General features: G+C 38.2%; 1 long non-coding RNA gene across 1 annotated transcript; it reads left to right on the top strand.

Annotated features, from left to right (window-relative positions):
• Positions 1-6: 6 nt before the first annotated feature.
• On the top strand, positions 7-20,699 carry LOC108446828. The gene is made up of 3 exons (XR_001862135.1): positions 7-2,966; positions 7,475-7,480; positions 20,685-20,699. It is a non-coding gene; the product is annotated as an uncharacterized LOC108446828 (long non-coding RNA).
• The last annotated feature ends 327 nt before the right edge of the window (positions 20,700-21,026 follow it).

Raw genomic sequence — 21,026 nt, 5'->3', positions numbered from 1 at the left:
CCTGCTCGTGTTTTTCAGGAGAGACATTTACAAATGCGGGCTGTGGCTTTCAAGGAAGGGAAAGGTCCAAATATCGATATCGGAGAGGACAAGCGTTTGTCAGGCTCGTTATTTCAGAGTATTTTGAAGTAGTGTTTTAAGATCAGATGCAGTTACGAGCCGTGGGTTGTTTTGGTCACGCCGAGGGACCGCCTGTGCACGTTCTGCAGGGCTGTAGCGTGGAGCACAGGCTAGGCCTCGCCGAGCTGACTCAGTTTTGGGGGGAAAAAACCCTGATTGAAGGGGGAAAAAAAAAAAAAGAATTTTTGAAGTGAATTGGTGAATTTGGAAGTGTATTATCACCAGTAAAATCTTTAAAATACTCATTTGAAGAAAGAGACTTAATATAAACGGAGAGTGACTGGGACTACAGCAGCACCTGCAGCACTGAGGAGCCTGCCAGGGCTTCAGCAGAAATCTTTTAACAGGATAATTTGGACTTCAGCTCTTGGGAAATGTCTTGGACTTCCAGATTTCAGGCTGAACGTTACGTAGATACGTAGAAACTTATTTGTCATCAGACGGGTTGCTTTCGTAAGAGGCAAAATTTCAGCAAACAGAAACATGATGGGCTTGCCTGGGTTTTCTTTCTGTTTCCTTTAGTTTTGGTGGCTGAAAAATAGTTTAGATACTCGCAAATAAAAATTTGTGTGTGTTCAGTGATGGCAGTAAAGTCATCTACGTGTGTGTTTTAAAGTGATAGTTCAGCTGTTACACAGTTTCTGCCTTGAATTGAGGATAGTCTGTAACTCAGACTTACTGGTAAAAAATATAAAAGCTCACCTCCCTCTTATTATGTTACGTTTCCTTTATAAGACATATGAAATAAGCCAGGCACTTGGAAAGTGTTCTTAATTTTTTCAAATCATATTCAAATAACAACAAAGAAGAGCTGCAGAATATTCAAGTGGGTTTATGCTGCTGCTCATAGGCCCCATCACTGTACGCACGTGCTTGCCCCGCTGCCACGAGCAGTCTCCCTGAAATTAATGGAACTCTCCTTGGTGGTGAAGTTAAATGTGTGTGTAATTGTTGGTGAGAATATGGCCTTAACAAGCAGCCAAATATAGAGCTAGACTTATGGAGAAACGTAGATGTAATACTTCATCTTGGTTCACTGGTGTTGTATCCGATCCAGAGAACCCAGGTGTGTCAATACCAAACCGTATGTGTTTATAGCAAATGCAACAACTGTCCAGCCTCCTTCTTGGCCCAAGTGAAGTAAAGATTTTGGCTCCCAATGCTTATAAGATGTGATTTAATGTTACAGCTGAAATTTAGTTGTTATTAATTTTTAAGTGGACATATGACTATATCAGATACTGCCTTTGTGAATAATTCTTAGTTGTGAAGATGATCCAGTCTCTCTATCTTATCCCAGGATACTAATTCTTGATTGGTTTTGCCACCTGTGTTTATTGCATGATGCAGTCTGCCTGATCAGACAGAAGGTGTATGGTATAAAATAGTGGTTTAGGGGAGAAGTGGCACTTACATAAAGAGTTGTAGATAAAAACTGCTCTCTATATGCTTACAAAACACCAGTGAGCAAGGAGAGGAAAAAAGAGTAAGGCTCTGGGATTAAAGTGTCAAAACATGCAAGCAGGTTTTATGGAGAGCAGAGGAGGACTTTTGGGAATTCATGAGGGAGAAGGAAAGGAAGGGAGAAAGCAGAGGGGGAAAGCATTTGTGAGAAAATGAACTTTGAAATGTGACTGCTATAATACAGTTTTGAACATGAGTCTCAAAATGGAGGCTTGTGCTGTCAGTGTGTGCTAGCAGAGGCCTGACATCCTATAAATACAAACTGTACCTCCCTGCCCGTTCTGCCACAGATGTACGGTTCCTGTGGGTGAGACACAGGCTGAGGAGAGGAATAAACGAGTAGCCACGAGACACTAAGGGGAATCTTTCTGAATTTTGCCACGTTATGATACTACTCCTGCAAAAATATGTTTGCTTTATATAGAAAGCTGCCGATCTGGCAGCGTGGAGCAGCTCAATTAAATGCTGCTGTTGGAGTTGTTCAGCGTGCATGGAAAAACGGGTACTATAGGCAGATGGGCTGCCCTGTGCACTGGCATCCGAGCAGCACAGCAGAAATAGCATCCATCTACTTATGGAAACTGGACTAAAGTGGAGTGGGGTTTTTGCACTGCAGGTATGGAGGGGGGGAGCAGGGGAGAGCGGAGGGGGGCTCTTGGGAGCAGGCAGCCACAAAAGGTGGGCTCTGCGTCTCGTTGTGTGTAGGGTTGATTTTGGAACATGTAAGGGAGGGTGGGAGGCTGCTTACAAGACACAAATAAGAGGAGGTTTTTTGTAGCTTTGTGGGTGGAGGCTTAAAGGGATGCCTTCCTTTTTCAAATGTGAGTATCTACATATTTTATTCCTTGTGATTTAAGTTACAGAGTTTGACTGGGTGATGATGAACTGCAGCCAAACTTAGAATTCTTTAAGGGTATTACAAAATTTCTTTGGTGTAATAGGGACTTCAGTCAGTCTTTCCCTCTGTCAGATAGTAGTGACAAGGCAACCAGGTCATGACGTTCCCCATCGTCTTCTCTGTAAAATGTTGAGGTTGTCCATTTTCTTTCCAAGTACTGCAATCTGCTTTTAACATTGACACTGGAAAAACGGACAGTGAAATGATCCAAGATTCAGATCTGACACATGACTTGAGCTGGGCATTTATTTTTAGCTACAACTGAAGTTTCCAGTGGCAATTACTTCTTTCACTTTTCGCTCTTGCACTGAGAAACCCAACTTTCTCGATTTTACCCCAAAGAAAAAAATTCTAGTGTATTCCTTAATCACTTATGCTTCCTTCTGAAATTGATTTACTTTCATTGTCTAGGTGCTGGTGAATCCGGTAAAAGCACAATAGTCAAGCAGATGAGGATCCTGCACGTGAATGGATTTAATGCTGAGTAAGTGCATTTGCTTTTTCACTTTACAACGTACCTTCCTCCTTTGCGCCGCAGTCAGTGCTCCTGGTTTATATCTTGTGTATTTTCCTCTTGCTGTTTCCCTGTCTAGAATTTGGATGTGTATTTTTAGATGAGATTAATAGACATTAACCTGAAGAAGTCAGGCACCAATCATAAGGAATATCTAGCAGTGTAAAATTATTTATATCAAGGCAGAGCTGATTTGATTAAGTCTTGAGTTTTGTGGGTTTGTTAACTGCAGTTCCTTTCACAACATGGCTGACACTGATCTACCTCAGCTATAGCACATTGATTCATATTGCTGTAAACATGCCTTGTGTCAGTGTACAAAATGAGCACAATTTTCTTTATTTAGAGCAAATAAGGCTTTATTTTCTGTCTCCTCACAGAATGAAATAATACTCTGAATTTTGGGGATTTTGTTGCGTTTGCTTGTCCAGATGTTTGTGTTAAATTATCCTTCTAAAAGCTTTTATTTTTTGCACCTAATGTCTGTTCAGTTATTTGGCAGTTGTGAGGAGGGAAATGGCATTAAGATAGAGAGAATGGATATCTTGTCCTTCATCTGAGAAAAATCTGTGTTTGCTAACTTTTCAACTAACTTTGCTAGAGAGTAGGAAGAAAGTCTTCTGTGTGTTAATTTATGTTTGCAATTATGTGTGTGTGTATACCAAAACTTGCTAAATTAATACTAATTGAATCAAAGTGTTCAAATTTCAAAGCTTATTTTCTATGCTTTTTTCTTTTTTTTTTTTTTAGATTGTATTATTGGTTTTGTCTTGCTTGTTTTCAAACATAACAGTTTTATATTGCCATCCTTTAGTTTTTAGTGCTATCATCTATTTTGTGAATCCTGCCTTTTTGGAAAGGTTAAGCTTTCATTAGTCTTCCAGTAGTTAATTCTTTAATGAGAATATCTGAGCTAAAAGTTTAGCCAAGGAGCCTGGATAGTACTTTCTAATCAGCAAACGATAGTTCAGGATAAGGTACACAGTCTTTTGGATGAAAGTTCAGACTGATTCATAATAAATACATTATGTGCTACATGTTTTTAGCTCCTCTTTATAACGAAGATTTTCTTTTTCCAAAATGAACTTTTTCATAAGCACCTAGTCCTGCATCCTGTTACTGCTGAGCTGTCTCTGTCCTTTAGGCTGCTCTTATGACCAGAAACCTCTTAAAAGACTTGTGTGACTTCAAAGACTTCCATGCGTTGACTTGGTTGAGCAGCTCTCAATATCGGGTGCTGAGTAAAAAGTTCATAAATGAAAGTGGAAGTGAAGGATCCCTGGTACCTTTGAAAGTATCAATCCATTTGATCAACATGTTTTTTTCTAGGTGTTTAAGCACATGGATGCTCTTAAAAGGATTAATGATGCTGTGTAATGGATGGTGTATGATATGGGTAGATAACTTCAACCCTACAAGCTACATACCCAATCTGTGTGGAACTGGGAGCCCAGAGACCTGTGCAGAACTGGTGAGGGGCTGGGACACACTGCATTTGCAGTAGCAGTGGGTTCCTCGAGTGTCTCACTTTGCATTGTAGGTTTGGGCAGAGCTGAGCCTGCAGCTGCAATCCAGGGCAACATGGCAAGTTTGGCCTCAGGAGGCTCTGCTGGCTTCTGCCTTCTCATAGCAAGGGATTTGGATTACGGGGCAGCCCTGTGCCAGCACAGCCCTGCTGCCAATCACAGGGCATATCCTGGTGTGGGAACCATGCGGGCATTGCAGGGGAGCTGCCTGGGGCTCAGGAGCTGGGGATTGTCCACCCATGGCATTTTGTCCCTTGTCCTTTGGTGAATCATAGTGTTGGAATACTGAGGTGCATAAAAATCCACTACAGAAGTGGGGTATGTTTAAAGTGTACAAGGAGTAAGTTACAACACATCATTTTTGGGGTTCTACTGCCAAAATTAATCAGTAGATTATAACATATACTTTGCAGCAGGGAACAGGCTGTTTTTCAGTGTTTTGAAATTCTTGCAAGATACACATCTGTCCTTAAGTAACTTGTATTTTCTTCCAAATAACTAACTGCTCTCTATGTTGTCTTGCTTTCCGTTACCCTTTTTGCCTGATTCATTCCCTTTCTGCCCTGCTTAGCCTGTGGAAGAATGATGTGGGATTCAGCTAATGAGAGAAATAGCATGGAGGTTTTTTGGAAGTGTAGAAAGAGCAAAGCATTACTTCTCTTCATGTCCTGATCAGCTGCTCTGGAACATAAACGTGTTTGCACACAGCACCACAGCTGATGTGATGAATAGGAGGGGAGAAGTGGTGAAAACACTAATATGCTGCAGATGAGGAGACTTTTCTTTAATTTTAGTGTACTTAATACATAACTAGTTCGGAATTATTTCGGTTGGTGCAGCTTATTCTTGTGCTTTGAAAGAAATCCAGTTTAAAGTCCTGTCTAAAAATTGTTTGCCTTTGGTTTGGTTGCCCTTCAGCAATGGATGTTTGAGGCAGAGAGAAGGATACCTGTTAGGAAAAATGTCTAATGCTATGAACGAGGGAATCAAAAGTTTTTATTCAGTGTTACTCTTCTTTCTGGTGACTAAACAGGATATCCAGTGGTAAAAATGCTGCCCTACTTCAAGTGAGTGTGAGGGGATTTTATTTGGTTTGGTTTTAGGATTCTGCCCCTAGATAGATATAGTTATCGTGTGCCTTTAGGTGAATTGTTGTAGCTTTTAACAAGGTGAAATCTACGTAGTTCTACAAAACTAGAATTTCCTCTGGGACTCCAATTCCCAATCCCTTTAGCTAATTAATTATTTGAAGAACTGTATGGAGTCAAGTGCTCCAGGTAATTAATGTGCTGAATAGTTAAAGCTAAGATTAATATGAAGGTGGTTAAAGTTGTAGGCAAGTTAACTACAGTAAAGACTATTTTTTTTCAATGTTCCTTTTATAACCTGTAGTTGAATTAGAGAAAGAAATAGATTTCTTTTTTTTCTGTTTCTGTTATGAAGGTGGTGTGTGGGATGTAAGAGTGCTGTGGCATTGGTAAGGGGAGTAGAGTATTGGAGAAGCAAGGCATGCTCTACAGCACAGGTTCTTCTGCATGGAGTTTTTTGGAAGGGCTTAGCCTGCTTCCAGCTCTTGCAGAATGGCTTCAGGTGGCCGTGCTATCCTCTGACATCTTCCTGCAGCAATTCCATGAAAAATGGGAGTATGGCTTCCCCACAGTATTCTTCCAGTGTTCCTGGTCTTTAACATGGAAGAGCTGCCTTTTAAGCATAATGAAGAAGCCATATCAACCAAATTTTCTACTCTTTGCATTACTCCCAACAACAGAGGCCCTTTTGACGTAGAAAGGGTTTAAATTTGGCTTTTAATAGCAGGAAGCCTGTGACTTCCCTTCCTTTCCTTCCCTCCCTCCTCAACACTTCAACTGTCTTTTCATGAGGCTGTTCCAGAGGAGCAGGTCTCTGCTGCTGCAAAGAGTATTTTGTGAGCATCCACTGATAAAGTGGAGCCAAAACCTTCTCTTTTTGACTGCAGAAGTTAAGATGGCAATCTTTGTGAACTGGAAAGGATGAAAAATGGGAAAGGGAGGATAGGAGGAGTAAGGAATATAATTGGAAGAATTAAATGTGTAGCTCAGGTTGAAGAAGAAAAGAAAAACAGCTCTTTTTTTGTGCTATCTAGATAGAGGCCGGAGTTCTTTGCTTCTAAGAAGATGGCCTTTCACTTACTTCTGATTTCTTTAAGTCATCTTTCCCCTCTGTGATCACTGTGGCTTTGGCTGACAGACTCTAAGGAGAGGGTCACTGTCATGCACAATTTTAGAAAGCAGGGAATAATTGGCACGGGCAAGAGACAATTTTGAAGTGTCATGGGAAAAACTGGGACAAGCAGAAATACTTAAATAGAAATAAATGGTTGAAATGTGACTTACGAAATCCACTACAAAGATTGACAAATAAGGGGAATGTGCCTTTGTGATTATTAAGTTTGGATAGTATTTAGGATTCAGGAAGTCTTGAGGTTACAGGGAATTTCAGGTAAGGCTTTTCAGCCTCAGTTTCCCAAATCACGGTGTAAAATGCTGATGCTTTCTTAAACTAGTATGTTGAAGTGCTGAATAGGAGTTTGTGCATTTATTAAATCTGGTAGTGTTGACGGCATAAGCAGAGCTGAATAGCTTTGTTTTTAAAACTTAGATGACAAATATATTTGCATTTCTCTTGTAGTTTTAAAAATTATTTTCTCTTAGTGGGAAAGCTAAGAAAGCCAAGTCACCCTCTGACAGATCTCGAACATTTTCTCTTTAATACATCCATTACCACTGTTATGTCATATAAAGCAGTAAATAATATTATCTAATCACTTTAGTCAGTGTCAGTGTCTCTTGTAAGTGAAACAGCTTCTGGCTCAGTAACTTTACTCTTCAGTTGTCTGATACTGTGAGTTTTTTCCTAACTTTGGTCTTTTTAGCCGTGTGATTTTATGGAAGGGAAGTTAATATTAAGAGCGAGGGAAAAGTATAATATTTATAACTAAGTCTTCCAAAATAATGAATTCCCTCCTAATGGCTAATATTAGCTTATATACACGAATATAATTGCTCTGTTTTTATAGTTCCTTTACATTTGTGTACCAATCCAATGTTTCCAGAATGATCACTTCAGTTCCTGGCCAAGAAACAGACAGACTTCATTGTGTTTTACTTGACTGGCAACAAAAGTAATTTTTTCCCGGTGTTTGAGTAAAATTGAGAATTGGAGGTGGGGAGGCTTGGGGTGTGTGATTCCCCTCGCCCCTTTCTTTCTTTCTTTCTTTCTTTGCATCACAGTATCTGATGAGAGGCTTCTGCACCTTTGAGGCACAATGCTTTGGGTTTTTTTCTCAGCTCCTGTTCCAGGGCACTGGTGAGGTGCTGGAAAATTTGTGTGTACACGTCTGTTCAATTCCATCTGAATAACTGGCTATGGCGTTTGATCAAAATTTGGGCTGTAGAACATAAAGTGGAGGTGTGGGCAAAGATGGGAGCAGGATTTGTGCTTCAGTCAGTTTTAGGTCTTGTCCTGAGAGCTGACACAGTTGTGTAATTGAGTTTTGTCAAAAGACAAAGATATCCCAACAGCTAATAAATTCTATGAAAAAGAACTGACTACTGCATATAGCTTGTAAAAGTTTATGCAGAATGTTTATACAAGTTAAATATAACTTTCATCAACTTGAAAGAAATGGGAGGTAATATCTGGTGATGTTAAACTACCTATGCAACCAAGCAACTCCTTAATTGTTAGAATGTTTAATGGAGTTTTTATGTGCTTGAAATTATCTTTCCTTTGAAAATACTTTTATTTCTACAAGGGGGGTAATTCTATTCTATGACAGAGTAATAGTGAACTCAGTGAAGCAGCATTAATATTTTTTTAAGTTAAAAAAAAAAGGAGGGGGAAAACCTTTCCAGTTGGGTTTGGGTTTTTTTTCCAAGTTTCTTATGGGATCTTGCCTGAAGATATGAGACATTGTCCATTAGGAACTTGTGCAAATGTTTTGCAGTTTAGATCTACTACTCAGGTGTGATTTTTAGATACTGTAAGATGAGTTTTCAGAATATTTTGATTGTTTATAATACCTACACAGGGCCTTATTTGGCAGGGATTCTTAACATACTGTGGCACTGAAAATTCTAGTAGTCACTGGAATAACTCCTTCACCTTGCTTAGAGGCTTTCTGAAATCAAGCTGTTAAAATATTTCCATATTCAAGTGAAGTGAGGTTTATTTTCAGGGGAAAAATCATGTTCTTTAGGTTCCTGAAATATTACAGAAGAGCAGTGCATAAAGGAATCTGAAAGTTTAAAAATCTGGTTAGTTTTATCTGCTTTTAGATGCTCGCGGTAGGCTCCGTTTAACCATCAGTGGAGAGATTGCAGCACAGTGTTGAAAGAAAGCATTGACTTTCATTTTTACATTATGCTTTGTTTTCACATAGGTGAAAGAAGGAAAGTGCAAATTGAACATAATTTCTTTATTTTCATGGGAACAACATGGTGTTGCTCAGAGCAGAACCTGCATCTTATCTTCATTTACTGGTTGGGAAATGCTGACTTCTCCTAGCAAAGCAGTATTTAAACTACTAGTTTTATGCTGTTACATGTTGAGAGCTCTCTGTTCTTTGAATTACTTTTCCTGGCTTGCAACTTGACATTTGTGCTTTCAGTTAGATATTTTAGTTTTCTGAAAAAAAACCCAACAACAAAAAACCCGGTAGTAAACTCATCCCTTAAGCTAAGTTTGCATATGTTGCAGATATGATTTGGCATGTAAAGGGACTGGCCAAAAATATGGCAGTAGTTTTATTTGTTTTGAGGTTTAAATTTCACAAAAGCTTTTTAAGTATGCAGCTATCAACCTAGGAGAAAGCTTTATAGTTGTAGAGAGCTTGGAGAGCAATAACTATGAATAGCGGAATAAGCACGAGTGATGTAATCTGAGAAGCAAAAGAGAGAGACAGAAGAGAGCTTAAGGCTTAACTATGTGGAAAACATTGTGAATGGGTTTGCAAGGGTTTTGACTTTTGATGGTAGATGTGGGATTTTTCCCATTAGTTTTGGTAAAATCAAACAAATGTGCAAGTTTGCTTTTATTTTCCCAAAACAGAAAATAAACTGTTCAGGGTAGCTGCGTGAGTGAAGTCTGGGTTCTGGAACTTGTTCTGTCTCCCAAATCCTTTCTCCCCTGCAGCATCTGCAGCTCCTCTTTGGGACCTGTGGCTTTATGAGTGTCTCTTGTTTCCTCCACTCCTTGTTTTTTTTCCCTTATGCAACATTGGCCCCTAAATACTCCTGCATCAGCCTACCCTTTATCTTTCTTTTTCTGGTTTTCCTGCTACCTGGACAAAGTCAGAATGTGTTGTGGTTGGTATAGATCTACATGAACTCTTTCTGGTTTTCCTCATTGGAGTGCTAATTTTGTTCTCTCTTCTACTCAGCCTCTGATTTTGATTTCTGGAAATTAATTTTGCAACAGCAACAACGCTTCTTCAAGTTCGGTTGCACAGCAGAATCTGAGACAGAGTGAGACTGAGAAAAAACAGCTAAAATAGTCTTACTCTTTCTCAGTTCACTCCAGATTTTTTTTTTTTTTAATACTTTTAGTCTCCACGTTCATGAGTTAAAGTGGAAGTGGTGTATTTTTCTCCATTTTCTTATCTTAAGCAAACATTTGGTAGTATAAACCAATGTATCGTGTTCTATTTAACTTATTTAATAAACCATGAACTATATTAAATACTGCAAAAAAACTTCAGATTACTTAAAAAATACAGCTCTCTATGGAGAATATTAAATGTATGTCTATATTCCACACTTCTGTGTCCTTTCTGAAAAATTTCACTGTATTTTTCAGGTTTTCACCAGCTTTTCTTAATAATTAGATGGTGCAGAGTGATTACCTTTTCTCTAGCCAGTGCTACAGAATCAGCACTATGTGAAGAATTTTCTTCTGTAGTATCTCACTGTATTTCTTATTTCCCATATATTTTGTATGGGCAGACTGGGCAGTACTCTGATTTTCCCAGTAAAAAAATGTTTTTACTAATTTATGCAGAGGGATGCTTGAATTAGTTTATATATTAATAGAATGCTGCTTATCATCTTAAGTTTATTGCAGTTACCTTTCTGATATTAAAACTATTTGCTCACATTTGTGCAAACGCTGAAGATTCCCCTTACATTTTATCTCTTGCCAATCATTCCAGCTGGGAAATTTTTTTTTCAATTTCATTGTGTTAAAACCTTGTGGTTTTGTCCCATAAGGTAAAGCTTACTATTAATAAAAGCTGTGCCTTTCCCTGCTCCTTCTAGCAATCTAGATATGAGTGGGATTTCTTGTTCCTATTTCTTAGGTTGCTGAGCTCCCGTGTTGTTCTCTTGGGCTGGGGGAGCAGGTTTGGGGGATTTCGAGACATTTTTGTAAAAAGTGAAGACACTACTCTTGTTCCAGTTTTGTGAACATCCTTCCCCAGCATCTCAGATCAAGGCAGGCAGAGCTAAGGCTTTGAAGTGTAATCCAGCAGGCAAAGTTATCTCTATCTTTAATTTTAGATATATCATGCATTTGTGTATTAGGGTTGCCCAGGTCCCATCTCTGATGCAGAGCTGAGATACAGAAATTGCTTATCTTAATCTTGGTCATTCAAAGCTCTCAAGATGAAATGAAGGAATTTCCATTGATGAGGGTTTTTTTTTTAGTAAAACTTGAATCTTGATGTTAAAAATAGCACGCCTTACATTTTACTTTAACAGTTGAACCTTGAGTTAATAGTAAATCCAAGTATGTAGGATACAGTGCAAGTGTAGCTGCACCAGCCTGTAGTAATTTCTACAACTGTACTCTAATGTAAACATGCAGTTAATTAAAATTTCTTGTTTACAGCTGAGCTTGCTTAGAAACAGCAATTCATTAAGGGGTGTTTTTGACAGCTAAGAGGCGAAATCCCCCACTTTTTGAAAAATGTGGTAGTGGAATATCTCAGTGAGATGCTTTGTTTCAAGGTGTTGCTGTTACAGAAGTACAGGAAAGCTTGTGACCTTTTCTCTGAGCTACCTGTTGCTGGCTGTATTCTCCACAGGGCTATTGAATAAGTCATTGTGTTTGCTTCTCTTTTTAGTTAAGGCACCAGAAAATAATTATCTCTCCCAGCTGCACCCTTGCAGCCTCCCAGGAGTGCTGGGTGAGCTAATGGAGCAGGCAGAGGTGTGCAAGGTTTCCTTATGGGGTTTGCTGTAGTCCCAAGAGATGCTGCATTTAGCCTTGAATGGCACCTTCACAGCTTGCTGGGGGATTTACTGCTGCCTCCTTAATCACTGGAATTTAAACACCCCCTTCTTGTCTGGAGGTCTGCATGCGTAGAAGCACTTTGGTTTCCTTCAAGTTAAGACATTTTTATTCTGTTTTGACAGTACAATACCTATGTAATATAAATGTTCATGTTAATTAGAAAATGTTGCAAAGAAATGGGTGTTTGTGAAGTAAATGTGTTCCTTAAGTGTGTAGTAACAAAGGATGCCTTGCTTCTATCTTCCTTGATTTTTTTTTTAATATGGATAAAAATGTGTAGTGAGACACTTAGCACAGTAAGTTCAGAAAGCTATGTATAATACCTGTTTTAATCCTGATAATTTAAATTAAAATAGGCTAGGTAAATTTGGTTTAATGTGGCATTACTATGGAAAAATTCAACTAGTTGGTTTCATGAATTTTAATTTAATTGCATAACAGTGACTAGCATAGCTTCATGTATTTTGTTTGTTGTTTTTTAGCAGGTTAAGACTATTTAAGATAAACATGAAAACTTAAGAGTTGTAATAACTTTTTTTAAAATAAGCAAAATATAGTAATCCTAAGGACGTAGCCATTTACTGAAATGATTTTGTTGAATATCTTCTGAAATTAGGGTGTAATCACAGCACTGCATTATTTGTGGAAAAAAACTACAAGCACAGTGCAATGCCTAGGAAAACTATTTTTCCTTTAAATGAGAGAGAAAACTGAAGGGGGAAGGGCTCAGTTAAGCACCTGGGGTTCTCAGGAAAGCTGGGACTACTCAGTCCCAATGTACCACACAAACCCCAAGTCCTTGTGCAGGTCAGGCAGAGCAGCACTTTCTGCACTTCCAAATATTTGACAAAACAGTTGCAGAGCTCAGTGTCAGTAAAAAAATTAAGTTTTCTAGTACTTTGTCTCAATGTCTTCTGCAGCAAGCTTGTTATACAGCTTTCTGGAAGATTTGCTTATGGGGTTGGGGTTGTTGTTAAATTTCTGTGTTGTGGGAAGCTACTGGATTTTCTGCTCTGGGTTTTGAAGCACACTAAAATAGATGCCTGGAAGTTGGATGCAACCTTTTAATTTTGCTATGTCAAAATGATTAATGTTGTTTCAAAGTAGTTACTCATAGGAACACATTCTGCTTATGCTGAACACTGTAGATAAAAATATGCTCTGCAACTTACACATAGGACACTTAAAAATCAAAAATGTAACTATTTTGCCTGTTAGTTTTTTGAACTGGAACTGTGTCACTCTTAATTTCCCCAAACTCTTGGGAACTTGGGATGCTCCGTGCTGCCTCTGTGTTTTGCTTTCACTTAATTGGACAGTCTTCACTTTATATAATTCATCTTATGCAATCAAATGTTTACTTTCCTTCTGTTTATCACCGAAGAACTTGGGATCGTTCTGTTACCTCAGTATCTTTTTGACACTGTAAAGGGCAAGAAAACAGTAAAAAAGATGGAGTTTAGTAAAACATCTCTGCATTCTGTGCAATTGTAGGGAGTTGGGAAAAACACTTTGAAATCATGTAGGCAGCATAATGTCTGACTTTTTTCCTCATAGTTTTATTCATACTGAATACATTTTTTAAATGTATTTTTTTCTAGGATTAACTGGAGTCAACCAAGGCCTCTGTTTTCTTAACTGAAATTTATAGGTTCCATTCTGAGAATTTCAGACAAGGAGAAAACAGTACTTTTTTTTCCCACTTAGTTTTTTAATAGTATTGTTTGGACACAGATTTTCTGTTACTAAATGCAAAAGGTAAAATTACACATAGATATGTAGAGAAAGTAGAAATATTCTATATATATTATTCCTTACCAAAGAAAGTATGTTTCCATCCTGGATAACGCTGCAAACAGAAAAGGAAGTTTGGTATCTGTTAGAAGGACAAATATTGGGATCATCTCTGTGTGATTCTGTGATATTCTTATGGAAATAGAATATGTGTATTTTCAATAAACAATGAAGAAAAAACCCAGAGGATAGCCTGTGAGAAACTATGGGAAACACCAATTTATGTAACTTATTTATAATTATTACTGGGAGGGGTGATCTGATAAGTTGTACTTAGAAATTTGTTTTAATGCAGCTGAACATGAGAGAGTCCCGCAGGAGTCAGAGTTTAGATTGTATCTGTAAAATTGGAAAGGGACTTGAAAGTCAATTAGTTAAATTACCTTAGTATGGTTTGGGATGTTTTTGTGGCAAAAAGACAAATGCAGGCTTGGATGACTAAAAGGAAAGCGAAACATAAGTGATAAAGGGGACTTCCAAATCTGATAAGAGCCTTACTAAAATAGTATATCCCATGCCTTCATGAAGGATGTGGAATTATTGGGAAGAACTTAAAAGGAAGGCCACAGGGGTTGTCCCAGGTCCAGAAGAGGGGTGTCCAGATGTGATTTCATGGCCATGTAGAGGTGATGCTGTGCAAGAAAGATACCTAAAAATGAGGGCAGGCATGAGATTGACTTCCTTAGCATTAGAGATACTTTATTTGAAATAATTTGTTGGGAATGAGGAAGCCTCATTTAAGCAATATTAGGGAGGTACAGGTTTATTTTTAAACTGTATTTCAATCCACCTTCTGAAGATTCAGCTTTCCTGACGCAGGTGTGTGTGCTCAGGGTGCCCACTGTGGTCTTGGGGAGCACAGAGTCTGATGCACGTGCTGGAAGTTCTTCCTTTTCATACCCTGAACATTTTTATGTATTTGCAATTCTGTTGCTGTCTGAAGCCTTGAAACCTTTCAGCCCTGTGTCTGCCCACAGGCATCAGAGAGGTGGGGAAGTGTGGAGGTTGACTTTTGGTTTTGGTTTTTTCCCTTAAGATAATTTGCTACTTGTTTTGTCACTGTTTTCACTTCCTCCTAAAGCATCAAAGATTGGGCAGGGTCTGAGATGATGTCAGAAGATCCTCTTTTGGACCATACTGGTTGATTCTTACTCACGTGATGTAAAGTTAGTTGAAGAGCTTGAGATAAGAAACTCTTTCATTAGGAACTGCTAGGCTTGTTTCCATCTTCTCCTGCACAAGGCTTTCTTGACCTCCTTGGATTATTAGAGCAGACTTTTTGTAAGTAGTTCTCTGTCCTTGCAGGAGTCCTGAATGCTCAATCTCATCTAATTTCAAATTGTGATCTTCAGGAATAATTGTTTTATTTGAAATTTCATCTCAATGCTAAAACATATGGAGAAGCACAGTGGCTTTATGGTGCACTGAAAGGCAGACTGAAGTATTCAGCTGTCCTCTCTGGCCTAAAATTCTTCAAAATACTTAGCAAATATCTGTGTTTCCTGTCTGTTCCATGCTGTTTCAAGCTGCTAGCCCAGGTAAAAGCTCTGGTTGTGAAGTCTGTTCTGTAGAGGGAGATATGTATGTAGCTGAGGAGATGGCCGACTGGATTTAGTGCTACTCTGTGAATATGGATCTCTGTACTTTGAAAGAAACAGCAAAATTTCACTTTAGTGTGGGTAATTCAAATCAGTATATTTTGAGTGCATTAGTATCTCCTAATTAAACCAAATATAGTTCTCTTCAATTCCATTCATTCTGGACCTTATCTCTCCTTCTGATATGTCTCACTAGTTGCCAAGCAACCTCAACAGTAGTTCTGCACATCCAGCAGTATTAAAAAAAAAAAAAAAAAGTGAGTAGTTGTTGCTGAAAATAAGATGCCTTCTGATGACATGAATGAAGAGAGCTACGAGAGAAGGAAATGGGGAGTGGTGAGTTTGGAGCTGCTGTTCTGAAAAAGCTAATAATATTCAGCACTTAAGTAGTGCTTTTTATTTTCCAAGCACTAATCAAGCAATCGTAAGATTATTAAATAAAGACTGTTTTTTTCCTTTCAGTGAGTGATGCACAATTATGTTTATGCTTCCGAGAGCAGAGGGCAGGATTTAATCCCAAGAGTGAAGGAGTTTAGTATATGTATTTCTTTCTCTGACCTGTATTGACTTCCCATGTGCAGGTTATCTGGAGGGTTTGGGAAGATTTTTCTTTGTGTGTTTGCTGATACATAGCCAGCACTGTCTATTTATTTAATGCAGATGTGCCTGCAGTGTGTTGGGTTTCAGTAAAATGTTTATCACCTGCAAGGCCTTCCAAACTAGAAGTATGAAACATTGTGTGTAGGTCCTTTATGACTTGATAGTGCTGTAATGCTTATAAAGCAATGAATAGAACTTACTTTTATGCTTTGTCTCCTGTGCAAAATGTGATCTGAGAAGCAAACAAACCACTGAATAGCAAAGGAGATTATTAATGGAAGTGAAAGCTGATTTGGGAAAATTATTCTGGTTTGAGGTTGTTCAAAAGGAAAACTTTGTGTTTCATGTAGACTGACCAAAGCAACATTTTTGAGGATACACTTAAGTTAGAAAGTATCTGAGTTACGATGGCCATAATTTGAGTTCTTTTTAGTTTAGGACACCATTACCAATGGCTGCCTATATAAAAAGATAATTTTCAATCCTTTAACTAACTCCTAAAAAGCAGTTGTAATTCTAACATGGGGTTTTTTAAAGCAGGTTCTGACACTGTGAACATTCACTTTCCCTGTCACAGGCTGCCTGGATTACCAAATTGTGTGCCATTAAGAGACAGCAGAGAGTTGGGCTGTCCTACAAGTTCTGGTTTGGAGGACTGTTGGTCCCAGTCACAGTTCAGTCCTTTCCTTCCCACTCATTTTTTTTTCCTGGAGATGGTGGTCTTAAAAAAATGTTTTTTCCATTTCTGAGAGAGGGTAGTAAAGAAGGGATGTGCTGCAAATGTGTCAGAAATGGAAATGTGTCAATTTATACACAAAGTAGGATGTGTTGTGAGTTACACTCTCCATGTCTGTGGCATACAGATCCACGTGTTGGACATGCTCCACTGAGGCTTTTTACACACATTTTTACATGCTTTGTGCTCAGCCTGTGGTTACACACTGCATCTCCACATGGGTGTTTTGACACTGTTGAGGATAAAATGAATACAACGAAACAAGATTATATACGAGGTGTTTGCTGTGTGATGCAGATAAACACAAAAAAATGTGGGCTCAGTGTGCAAATCCACAGCTTATCCTTGCAAGGCACTTCCTGCTCTCCTGCTTCCACAGAGGGGAAGGTGTTTTACAGGTAGAGTGGTACTTGGAGCTGTTACTAACAGAACACACACATTTTGCATTAGTCTCTGTGTTCATCTGCATCACAGACCTGAGTGAATGCCTGCCTGAGTGGGTTTTGCTCTGTGTGAGGGGTGGTGAATGATTCTCCAATTGCAGTTGCAGTGAGTCTGAGTCAGCTGGTTGTTGCTTTTAATATGAGGACTAGAAACAATACTAGATAATTCTAGGTTTAAGTTGAATTAAGGAAGGCATACAAAAGAACTATAGTTGCAAATGGTTAAAACACAATGAAAAAACATCCCAGTGTTATGTAGTATTTTTACCACGTTCAACTTCTAAGGTTTATTTGTGTTGGACTAAAATTTCTTTTGACATTCTGCAGCTAATAGAGGTAATTTAGAGATAGAAAAATAGTCTGTGTGTCTGTGTGTGTGATGTGTATACAAAAACTGTTTGTAGTGGTGGTATTTTTATCCTCATCTTCTAAGAGAAAAAGACCAGTCCTAGTTCATGCTTTTTTTGTAATGCATAAAATACATGGATTTTGGCAGCTGCCTCTTGCCTCTAGGCTTGTAAGTAGGTTTGTCCATGCAAGATGTGGGTAATTATTATATATGTGTGATGTATTAGTTGCTGCACCAGTATTGCCATGTAAACTTAGTTGCCCTTTTATATATATATATATGTATTCTCTGTAAATCTAGTTTTAAAAGGGTAAATATTATAAACTGGTTGCTCAAGAGCAGCACGCTATAAAAAAAGTAATAAGCACATCAGTAAAAGTGTTGGAGGTAGTAATAAAACTGCACTATAATCCTTCTACCAATTTATTGAACTCTAACTATAGTTATCTATGACAATTAACTGCTGCGTATTGTACATTGACCCTTTGTAAGTAGCTGTATATGCAGTGATACTCCATGTGGCTTCAGTGCCTTAAACTTTAGGTTTTCAAGCAAAGGTGTCATCTAATTTGATAATACAGTTTGCTTGTTGCTTTCCCCTTTTTGTCCATCTTTCCTTTCAACAAAATAGGACACCCAGTTACTTTGGGGAGAACATCTTTGTCACAAAAATGAAGTATTTTTGCAAAATGAAAGTAAACACATGACTTATTTTAGATTTCATCAGTGTCTTTAAAAGTAATAATACTGCAAAAGGTGGTAAACATTTAAGCATTGTAATCTCTGCTCCATTGGAACACACAACTCCTGTGCTCTGCTGGGTGTCCAGGGGTGGTTTTGATTCCCAGAGCCGTTTCCATGTGCTGAATGTTCACCAAGAGCTGGCCTGTGTAAGCTCAGGAGTGCAGCTGTAAATACTCCGGCGAGTTGCGTAGCAGATGTATGATACTGTGAGGTGAAATTACAAAGCATTATTTCTCATTAAATGAAAGAGGTCACTCTTAGTCTAACGTTTAAATTTTCTAAATTCAGTCTTCCAGAAGATGATTGTTTATATTTAAAATGTCCTAAAATGTCCTCAAACTGCTGAAGTGTGTTGGAAGTTGAGACGACAGCTTTTTTAATTCAGTTGTTTGTTGCCTTGGCACAGGAGTTTCTATATATTTAGTGAGTGTCCCTGAATTCCAAGAAGATCTTTAAAATGGCAAGCAGTTACGTTTGAAGTTTGGATCTCATGATGTCAATATAGATATGTAGTAAAATATTCCAGGGTGTGGTGATACTTAATCATTAGTGATTGAGACTTGGGGCATTTCCTGAATATTAATGCTGGGTATGAATGTTGCTTGCCTATGGTGAAATTATCACCCAGATACTTCTTCTCTCCCCTCTCTTTTTTTATTGATTGCTAATGCAGAAGGGATAAATGCAGAGCTAGGTCAGACAAATATTCGAAATACTCTGTGAGGCACAGTGCTCAGGACAGAACACTTGTACTACCTTTGTACCTTGTGGATTTCATAATTATCATGTTGTGTGAAAATGGTTATTTTATTTTTTTTTTTCCCTCTAGTGACTTAATCTGTAGTTACACAGCTCAGGCTGTAAGTTGTCAACCAGGATTCCTTCCCTCAGAATCACTTGGTAGAGTCCAGCATTGTCACAAGCTTCTGGTCTTGATGAAGCTGATGTAGAATTTTCTCTAATTGTGTAAGTGTAACTGCCACTAAGGGTAAACTGATACGATGCCACACCTTGGATGTACTTTAGTACTTAATCTGCCCCTTAGGAAAGGATTGACTAGCTCATGTCAGTGCAGTGCTTTATAAAAAACTTACTCATAAAAATGTTTATAGCTAGGTTTACATGATTAATGTTTTTAGAGAAATGTAACCTTTTGCTGCCAACACCAACTGTTAATAACCTACTAAAATGCGTAACTTAAACATTTCATAAATGTGTTTGGAACACACAGCATGTGCCGTTGGTTATGTTGTGTGCTATAGGTCTAAACTCCTGAAAGGTCCCTCTTAATTCCTGAACAAAAGTACAGGAGGAGGTGCCAGCGAATATCATTTTCCTGTAGGTACACTGGTGTTATCTGATTTCCAGGTAGTAAATTCATAGGGCATTCTTGCATGTGTTGAAAATACTCTCTTGTATCTGGTGGGAATAAACTTGGTTTATCTTTCTGTGAAACTTTCCACAGAGAAAGAGGTTTTCCAATCCTGTATGTTAAACATTTGGAAGGAAAGCCTCGTCCCTCTTGTAAGTCAGTGATTGCTACAGCAGGGTCCATTCTCCCCTTTTTCCTCCCAGTAGCTGGGAAGTATCTTCTTACCCCGTGGCTGAGAAGCAGCTTCTCTTACTTAAATGAAGAAGTGTTTCATGTAGTCAGTTTTATGTATCTCATAAATAATATATTTTAGAATGTTGTAGATACTGATGATTCACCAAATTCCTTTAATCAAATCTGTGGTACTAAGCACACATTTTCTGTAACAGTGGCATCTGGTCTGCTGAAATTTCTAGGAAGAGAATTTCTAAGAATCAGTTCAACACTAGTTTAGACCACTGGTTTGTGTAGTCCAGTATTATGTGTCAGAAATGGCACTTGGGGAGGATTAGGGAAAAAGTGTAAGAGAGATTCACTGTGATTCCTCTTCAAGTTCTGCCACTGCCACTTCAGGAACTCCAGGAAGCAAAATTCATAACAAGTTGTGAAGTTAAGTCACATTCAGTATGTTTGTCTGTTTCTTTAAAAAGACTAGTACTTGAATAATCTAAAAAATCCTCATTTTCCTTTTGAAGTTTCAAGTTTTCCTTCGTTTCAAATAGAGTGCAAATCCAGTGAAACAGTTGTGTTGCCTGGTTTAATACCTCTGCATTAGCTGGGTGCCACTGAGGTCAATTAGATTCTGGTAGAACCAAGGTATCTCCAGCTTCTCAGAGCTTTTGCTGGGGTTTTGTTGAACCCATGGTAGCAGCTGATTGGATCAATAATTGTGCCCAAGCAATACTGTTTAAGTAATTTGCAGTGTTACACATACTCTCTTGAGATTATTTTCTTCTCCTGTGTATAAATTTCTCATTCAAACAATATTATTAATATTTAAAGGACCATATGTTGTGAAAGTAATTGGACAGTTATGATGATGTGCTGTATATTCTAACTGATGAGCTAAGTATCAGCAAGAAATTTTTCACATGAATTTTGGCCTAACATTCTCATTCATTACATACTGTCAGCATGAACTGTGTCTTTTACTTTTTTGTTATCATTTAGAAATGTCAGGTCAGGGCCAGGACATGATAATTGTGCCGTTGCCACAGTTTGACTTAAATTACAACAATATAACTTCCCTTTTATCAGGGAAATGAAAATTAATGTGCTTATTCAGGTATAATTATTTCCAATTTTAAGCTCAGTAAAAGGTCATTCTTCTTACAGGTTGAGTTCAAATATATGTAGATGTTAAATACAGTGAAGTGAAAGTTTCTTCACATTGTGGCTTCCAGATTTCTTAATAAGAGCTGTTTGGAATTTTTCCAGTTAATTTATGTTGCATTAGGGAAGGCTCTAGTTTGGATCTAGAGTTTGTCCAAAACATCCATGAACCATTCTGGTTCTAAATGGTTCCTTCCTGGTTAAATAAACTCCCTTGGTACTAATGGTGGGGTTCCCTGGAAGTCCAGAATCATGGTCAAGTGTGGC

This window comes from Corvus brachyrhynchos, unplaced genomic scaffold (genome assembly GCF_000691975.1).
Source record: "Corvus brachyrhynchos isolate BGI_N302 unplaced genomic scaffold, ASM69197v1 scaffold10, whole genome shotgun sequence".
In the NCBI taxonomy this organism is placed as follows: domain Eukaryota; kingdom Metazoa; phylum Chordata; class Aves; order Passeriformes; family Corvidae; genus Corvus; species Corvus brachyrhynchos.
Note: the sequence above shows the minus strand (reverse complement) of the source record. Positions and strands in the feature narration are given on the sequence as shown.